At 37.8% G+C, this 9627-nt stretch overlaps 1 non-coding gene across 1 annotated transcript; it reads right to left on the reverse strand.

The window, feature by feature from the left end:
* Nucleotides 1-3036: 3036 nt before the first annotated feature.
* Nucleotides 3037-3108, reverse strand: TRNAY-AUA (transfer RNA tyrosine (anticodon AUA)). The gene has a single exon. It is a non-coding gene; the product is annotated as a tRNA-Tyr (tRNA).
* Between the last annotated feature and the right edge of the window lie 6519 nt (nt 3109-9627).

Genomic DNA, 9627 nt, shown 5'->3' on the forward strand with positions numbered 1-9627 from the left:
CATGCCAGCAGAAGGTAGGCACCGAATAAGGAATGCCTGGTGGTCTTGTTTAAGATATATATTTTTTGGGCCACGTCCCGTACTAGATGACGAGACATATTACACGCCGGCACCTATGCCAACTTCTCTGACAGCATCCTTGCCAGATCCCATGACAGTACCCAGACCAGCACCAATTCCAGATGATATGCCAGGACCCATGACAGCTCCCATGCCAGATCCAATACCACTACCAGTGCAAGATTCCATATCAGTGCCTATGCCAGGTCCTATGCCACTACCCATGCCAGCTTCCATGCCAGCAGAAGATAGGCACCGAAGAAGGAATGCCTGGTGGTCTTGTTTAAGATATATATTTTTTGGGCCACGTCCCGTACTAGATGACGAGACATATTACACGCCGGCACCTATGCCAACTTCTGTGACAGCATCCTTGCCAGATCCCATGCCAGTACCCAGACCAGCACCAATTCCAGATGATATGCCAGGACCCATGACAGCTCCCATGCCAGATCCAATACCACTACCAGTGCAAGATTCCATGTCAGCGCCTATGCCAGGTCCCATGCCATTACCCATGCCAGCAGAAGGTAGGCACCGAAGAAGGAATGCCTGGTGGTCTTGTTTAAGATATATATTTTTTGGGCCACGTCCCGTACTAGATGACGAGACATATTACACGCCGGCACCTATGCCAACTTCTGTGACATCATCCTTGCCAGATCCCGTGCCAGTACCCAGACCAGCAGCCATTCCCGATGATATGCCAGGACCCATGACAGCTCCCATGCCAGATCCAATACCACTACCAGTGCAAGATTCCATGTCAGCGCCTATGCCAGGATCCATGCTAGACCCCATGCTGGTTCCCATGTCTGATTCCATGGCGAATTCCTTGTCAGCAACCTATTCAGATCCCATGCCAGTACCCATAGAAGTCCCTATGCCAGCTTCCATGCCACCAACCAAGCCAGACCCCATACAAGCACCTATATTAGATCCCATGTCAGATTCCTTGCCATACCCCATTCCAGCTCCAATGGCAACACCTATATCAGGTTCAATAACAGCACCCCTGCCAGATCCTATACAAGCTCCCATTCCAGATTCCTTGCGAGAACTCATGCTAGCTCCAGTGTCTGATGCCATGCCGGCTCCCATGTCGGATTCCTTGCCATCACCCATGATAGATGCCTTGTCAGATTCCATCTCGCCAACCAAGCCAGACCCCATACCAGATTCCTTGCCTACTTCCATGCCGGATTCCTTGCCATCACCCATGCTAGATGCCTTGTCAGATTCCATGCCACCAACTAAGCCAGACACCATACCGGATCCCATGCCTGCTTCCATGCCGGATTTCTTGGCATCACCCATGCTAGATGCCTTGTCAGATTCCATGCCACCAACCAAGCCAGACCCCATACCAGATCCCATGCCGGATTCCTTGCCATCACCCATGCTAGATGCCTTGTCAGATTCCATGCCACCAACCAAGCCAGACCCCATACCAGATCCCATGCCTGCTTCCATGCCGGATTCCTTGCCATCACTCATGCGAGATGCTTTGCCAGAACCCATGCCATCTCCTATACCACCAACTAAGCCAGATCGCATACCATCATCCACATCATTTTCCATGCTTACTTTCATGCAAGATTCCTTGTCATCACCCATGTCAGATGCCTTGCCATCACCCAGGCCATATCCCGTGCCGGCTCCCATGTCACCAACCAAGCAACATCCCATAGCAGCACCCATATTAGATTCCATGCCTGCTTCCATGTCAGATTCCTTGCCATTACCAATATTAGCTCCAATGGTAACACCCATGCCAACTCCGATACAAGATTCCTTGCCAGTTCCCATGCCAGAAACCAAGCTAGATCCCATGTCAAATGCCTTGTTAACGCCCATGCTAGATCCCATCCAAAATCCTTTACCAGCGCCTATGCGAGATCCCTTGATAACTCCTCTGCTAGCATCATCGATGGAAGATCCCATGCCTGAATCCTTGCCAGGTTCCATGCCTGGACCATCATTGGAGCACTTAGCAACGGAAGATGAAGATGAGGAAACAACAACGACGTGTTGGTCTTGTTTAAGGTATATATTTTGTTTTCTTTGTTGTCGTTTCAGGCGTAAGTAGTATAAATATTGTACTTCTAAGAGCCATTTTCAGATAGATTGCCCTCCGAGTGTTCCCATGTTTCTCTCTCCACTTGTTCATAGTAAAGCTTCTGTTAGAGTAATAGTAATTTATATATACTCCTTAATGTTACCTATCATCAAACCTTTCATTTTATTTGGCGACCTGTTTCTTTATGTTCTAACAATATGTCTGAATATCACGCTCCGTCCCTTGGTTCCACTCAATATAGCGATAAATAGACACTTGTGGTCGCATTTTCCATTTAAATATTTTGTTTCCTGATAGGCAAATCACGCTTAGAAACGTTTGGACCTGTACATTATGAATTAATTATATCTTTATGGCCATACAATAGGAAAGAGATTTACGTTTTTTCTTAGTTCTTTTTTTTTAACCTCAGTCCTAAGAAATCCTTTTTTCTCTTGCTGTCACTAGAGTGCACTGAAATTAATGTTTGGATGGCAATGGACTTACTGTAAGGTAAGTTCATACATTTGCTTTGTTTTCTTGAATGTAGTTAGTAATTATGAATGGCTAGCAGTTTTTAAAATTATGTGATATTTTGTCTGAAACTACATTAACAACTCCCTCAAAATCTGTGCTTCAGTGGCTGACCATGACAATATCTTTGAAAAATATTGGAGTGCAGGAAGTCAAGTGATTTTATTGTCAAACGCCTGGTATTAGAAAACAACAGCAACATTAAAAACTCCATCCTAGCTTTCAGTTTAATAAGGAAACATGGTAAAAATTTTGAAATATTTTTTTCTAAACTCAGTGTTTTAATATATATTATTTTAATGTACCGAAGTACATATGATATTTCCATGCAGATATTCTGCGTCATCATACGATGAAAGAGTAATGGAACGGAGAAAGATTCTCTCCGGCGCCGGGATTTGAACCCGGGTTTTCAGCTCTATGTGCTGATGCTTTATCCGCTAAGCCACACCGGATACCCAACCCGGCGTTGGACAGAATCGTCTCAGTTTAAGTTCCAACTCTTGGGTTCCCTCTAGTGGCCGCCCTCTGCACTACGTCATAGACGTCTATGAACGTAGGACTGAAGTCCACACATGTGCTGAGGTGCACTCGTTATGAGTGACTAGTTGGTAGGGATCCGACGGAATAATCGCCGTCTTAAATCACGAAGTGATTTACGCATATCATATATATTATTCTAATGTACCGAAGTACATATGATATTTCCATGCAGATATTCTGCATCATAATACGATGAAAGAGTAAAGGAATGGAGAAAAATTCTCTCCGGCGCCTGGATTTGAACCCGGGTTTTCAGCTCTATGTGCTGATGCTTTATCCACAAGAGCTGAAAACCCGGCGCCGGAGAGAATTTTTCCTCTGTTCCATTACTCTTTCATCGCTAATGTTTTAAGGTGAAATTATGACCACTTAACCAAACCGAACTAATTGCCAATAATGCGGGAATATATTCGTATATTTCCCAGCATCTCTCACCACTATCCACCACTTGAAATGGACAGAGGTGAAATTAACTTCGGGCGTCATATTTTCTTTTTTTTACGTACAGTTAATGGATTATTCTATAAACATTCAGATTCCTGCTTAATGTTAATTAAATAAAAATAGATAAGCAATGAGAAAATAAAACTTTAATACAAAAAGAAAAGCAATAGGAAAATTCATTGCAAATGCTACTTGCGATGTTGAGGAGGGAGGATGGCTTTAATATGGTGGAAAACCATTGAATGAAAAATAATGTTTTTGCTGTAAAATACACTTTAATATGTGAGAAATATATATGGCATGACATTTAATGAGGATATATGCCCTTGTCAACTACTGCAGCGCTATCTTTAAAACTATGATGCATAGGGTTTTCAAAGAACAAGAATGGTTAAAATGTGGTGGAAAACGAGTGAATTTTTAAAAAGAAAAATTCTTTGTTTAAAATAATCTTTGAAATTTCAAAATTTCATCGCACAAAATTTAATGCACATTTATATAACCCTTTAGGCTGTCATTTTTAAAGCACAGAGTTTTTAAATTACACTAAATTTTAATTGCAATTTCTGGTAACTTTAATTTTTTGCTTTATTCTCATACAAAGAGTGAATATTTTTATATCTTCGAACTATTAATACATGGATTTTATTTGAAACACACATTCTTAGATAATTAGGAAACTTTCTGTGTAACAGAGATTTGTTATTTTGTTGCATTTGATAAAATAATATCCTCGCATGTTTCTCTAATGGTATCTCCAAAATTGATTCTTAAGATGTATTCTTTATTTTCACATTTTGAAAACGAATATCAAATTTATGATACAACCATTTTAAAGAATGTTCTTTTAGGAGTAAAATGACAAAGAGGTTTTGAACTTATCTTAAAAATGGCTCAGATATATTCACTATCGTGACCTACAGTGCCTTGATACTCCCCCCCCCCCAACATTTCTGCCCCAATTATTTTTACTAAACTCAAATGGGCGACTCCAAAATGAATATAGATTGTTAGTTGAGAGGCTTGAGAGAAATAGACCTTTGGGAAGGCCGAGACATAGATTAGAGGATAATATTAAAATGGACTTGAGTGATGTGGGGTATGATGGTAGAAATTGGATTATCTTGATGAGGATAGAGGCCGATGATGAGCGTATGTGACGGCGGCCATGAATCTCTGGGTTCCTTAAAAGTCATAAGTAAGTAATCTCAAATTTAAATTGTTGCAGCAATGATATTTATATATACAAAAATGAAGAAATTATCATAAAATAGGTAAGAATTCAATTTATACAACATTTCCCCTTAAAATAAGATTTACATGTATCGGAAATAATCTATGAAGGCCAGTGACAGCTTGTGTCTGTCGTGTGCATGGGTGGGTAAGAGTGTGTATCGGTTATGTGAAGATTATGAAACCCGTTCCATTAGTGAATTGAGGCGTATAGTTGCAAAATCAAAACATAATTTTTCAGTACGAAGGAAAAACGTTTGCAAGGAACTAAGGATTTGCAACCAATTCTCTTTTTCATTATACAAATCCATGTTATGTATCTGGCTTTGGAGCATAACAGTGCTATAACAGTTGTAGAATCATATGAAGATATGAAATACAACATTAACTCATTTCGGAAAAAAAGTGATGTATCTGATTTTGCAACTACACGTCTAAATTAAAGTATTAAATATGTTGTTGTTGTTATCTAATGCCGGGCTTTGGCAACGAAGCCATTAGCGTTCTTGCTCTCCAATATTTCTCTGTGGTGGATCCATCAGGTAGAACTTCACAGTTTAGCATAAGTGTAACCGTTTTTTAAGTGGGCACCAATTTTTTGTTTGTAATGGTGGTTACATCACCCACTCACGTAAACCCCCAGTATGACTGGAAGGCCACACCTGTCGTTGGTTAATGGGTCCATCGGACCTGGCCGGGAGGAGTTTTAGAGTCCACCGACCTTTCTCACAAGTACCACTTGTGAAACATTTCTACGCAGTGGCAGGCCAGCGTAAGAGATGAAATAGCATTTCCTCTATTCCTGATGGTGTGGTTATACCGCTAATACTCGGTCCCCAGAGCCTCATCTGTAAAAGCAGGTTGCACCACGAGCAGGTTGAGGTTGGGTTTTGGATAGGAGAGGTTATGGAATGCACTTCACTGTCCCTTGCAACCCAGTATTAAATATTTAAGCCAGTATAACTGATTCAGTGAGAATATCAATTCAGTTCCAGAGGGAGACGAAGACAAGAGTCACTACAGAAATTAAAAAATATATTACTATTAAGCACACGTTAGTGAGTAGCTGTTAACCGTTTTCGGAAATCACAGCACACTTAAACTTTGAGATGAGTGCAGCAAAATTCATTTTAATAACAATTATTTTCTTTTTATTTTGGTACATTGAAAAGGGTGAACTATCTGATTATGGCTCTTAAGTCGTTTCATTGTAAAAACAAATAGAAAACAACAATTTATATTAGCAGCAATAGCAGTAGTAGTTGCAATAGTAGTAGTAGCAGCAGCAGCAGTAGTAGTTGTAATACTCTTTATCTTCTGTCTATCCTATTCCTGATAACTATGCAATACTTGTGTACATTATTCTTGTTTAGAAACACTCTCGGCTACAATCCAACTAATCCTCTTCTACTGTCATTGCTATCTTCTATTACTATTATCCCTAATTTTTTATCTTCAAGCATATTTATCTCTGACTAAAATTCACTAATTTTTACGTATCTATATTCTACGTTTTACTGTACTACATTATTTTCCCTATTTTTCACTGACATTTTCTCAGAATTTTACTCTTGCATTCATTCAATGTTACAAAATTCGAATGTTTGTAGTAACTTCCTTAGTAGTCTTCTTCAATTCACTTATATCTCTTTCTGTTTCATTGGTATATCTTCTCCCTACTTGCACTCACTTTCATTTATTGTCTACTGCACTTCCCAGATTCTTCCTCTCTGTACTACATAAAACACTCAGTGTTGGTTATTTACCATTTATGACTTATTTTAACTCTCTTTACTAATTTCCCTTTCACTGGTTTATTCTATGCGTCTTCTCCTTAACACTTAACTAATTATTCCTAGATCTTTTCCTCAGCTCCACTTCAGTTACACTTAACGATCGAATCCTCACATTTCAGTTCTCTAGATTAGCTCGCTCAAATTACACCACTGAAATTTATATTAGAGCAAAGGATTTTAATGAATGACTCTGAAAAACAGGGATTTTTGAAAAGTAAAAGGACGATTTCTAAGAAAATATCCCAATGTTCCCGTTCTACATAGAAACAGATAATAAGTACATTTAAATTTAGTGATACCAAGGAAAAACATAGTTTAGGCTCTTTCTCAAGTTCGCACCATTTGTATCAATGTATTTAGAGCCAACTGAAATTAGTTATACATCTTGATTACACAACTTTTAACACTGTATCACTTCGGAATATGTATGATAAGAACTTTGTGTTAAATATTAACGTACCTTGTTAACATGTTTCGACCTATTTTCAGTAATCTTCGGAACTGGTCGTTGTTGGTCTTGGCGCCTCTTGTTTCCTGTGTTGGTGCGTTCGTAGTGTAGAGTCAACACACAACTCAATTTCAAAACACATACACTCTTTGACTCTACACTGCGAACGCACCAACACAGGAAACAAGAGGCGCCAAGACCAACAACGACCAGTTCCGAAGATTACTGAAAATAGGTCGAAACATGTTAACAAGGTACGTTAATATTTAACACAAGGAAGTTCTTATCATACATATTCCGAAGATGAAATTAGTTGTACAATCTATTCCACTCTACAAAGATGTTTTTTAAAATAAAGGTTAAGTAACTGTATTAGATGTAGTGAAACCGTTGAAAGCATACAGTTCGTACAGTTTATTTTTGCAAATTAAATAAGTTACAAAGAATAAAGAAAAGGGACTCTGTCAACTTCCCTTTACTATCATAACTAGTTTCAGAAAACTTACAAATCATTTTTATTGAACATGAGTTCCGTAGTATTTTATAATTTACGAAATATCATGCAATACTCGCAGATCAATGTTTTAAAAAATTACCCATCCATGGAGCACCACAGCGAACTCTGAGCAGCCGTTACAAAAACAATTAGATATATAGTTAAATATAAATTATTTACATAATTATGAGAAGAAAACAGCGTCCAGAATTTTCTTTGAATATTAGGCCTATTTGGATTAAAAATCATTTAAAGTAAGTTGATAAATCTCTTTGTAATGTTCTTTTTTTTTTTTTTTTTTTTTTGGAAATGTAAATTAAAGGGAACAATTAAAGAGCGATTAATAGTCATAAATGTAATTTCGGACTAACAATGTTATATCAAAGGCAACTGAAGCATGTATCCTTTCGAGAAACGCTAATAAAAATAAATTATTTGCGTTTATATAATCTAAATGGTTACTGTACCAATATTTTAAGTATAACACTGGATGTTACTTAATGTTACCGATATTAAATTTACATTGTACACAAAATATTGAGTTTTCTTGCAATTTATTTCATTATACGTCTAAAATTTACTACATAAATAAAAAAAAAACATACGAAATGGCTTTGGGCAGATGGTAGGTGCCTGAAATAATATACAATAATCGGCATTAACATAACAACATTAGAATAGTTAAATAAATTATTATCAGCTACACAATGTAGTTTCCTATTCGTATCCATTAGGCCTACATGAGTGCATATGTACTGTACATATGTGTGAAATAATTTTGAAAAGACCAATTTAATAAAGACAAATTCTAGAAAAATTAAATCTACAGCTACAATTGTAATCGCACCTTAAATACAGGAAGATAAAATAGTTTTATAATATTATAAAATTAGTATAATGTTTGAATGTTGTTAAATCATAATTTCATTTTCCAGATAATATTAAATGCTTTGGCATATCATAGTGTTATAGAAGTTTCCCGTTTTCTGAATTACTGTTGTGAACACTGCATCTTGCTAACTGAGAATTAACTGCATTCTGCTATTACCTTCTCTTGCCGTCGTAGTTCTGTAGCTAAAATTGCCCTCAATTCCACACAAGCTTCTATTCAGTAAAATTTGTAATTTTTATTTACCTTACTCTAAATTACTGTACTTCCTTGATAATTAATCTCTTAGTATTATTTCTCGAAAAACTTATTGCTATATAATTCCTAATCAATAGGGAAAACTCGGCTAATTTCGATACACGGATAATTTCCTGGTATTTATTTTTAAATTTACCATGAAATTAAACTAGAAATAAGTGTAACTTTGGTGACATATATAAGTGACAGAAGTTGTACTATAAAATAGATTTTGTTCACTGCGCTCTTGCAATAACATGAGCGGTTCTTTTGGAAATTACTTCAAGAGATTTGTAGCTTTGAATTTGTGAGTGAATACAACATCCGATTTCCTTTGTTAAATGAAGAATATTTGCTGCTTTTTGTGGTCCAAATAATTTTAAATGATAAGTATTACCATTGTATACTTCTTCGTGAAAAATATATGCTTATCAATGCACTGATTATGTAGCAGTATTATCTTGGGATGTTATTTTCTTAGCGTTTTTCTCATTCCACAAGACACTTTTTTTTTCTTTAAATTTCTTTATGGTATAACAATACTGTCTGGTGGAAGAAATAAAAACTGCATGAAACGTACTTACAAATTACAGGTAATCAGGGTAAAACGTAGAAAGAAATACAACAAAAATGATATGAAAGGGCAATTTAATATGTTTGAACAAAGGAAAACTGCTGTATCCAGGACCAGGACCAGGACCAGGACCAGGACCAGAACCAGGACCAGGACCAGGACCAGGACCCGGACCAGGACCAGGACCAGGACCCGGACCCGGACCAGGACCAGGACCAGGACCAGAACCAGGATCCGGACCCGGACCAGGACCAGGACCCGGACCAGGACCCGGACCAGGACCAGGACCAGAACCAGGACCAGGACCCGGACCA

The sequence above is a fragment of the Periplaneta americana genome, chromosome 5, assembly GCF_040183065.1.
Source record: "Periplaneta americana isolate PAMFEO1 chromosome 5, P.americana_PAMFEO1_priV1, whole genome shotgun sequence".
Taxonomy (NCBI): Eukaryota; Metazoa; Arthropoda; class Insecta; order Blattodea; family Blattidae; genus Periplaneta; species Periplaneta americana.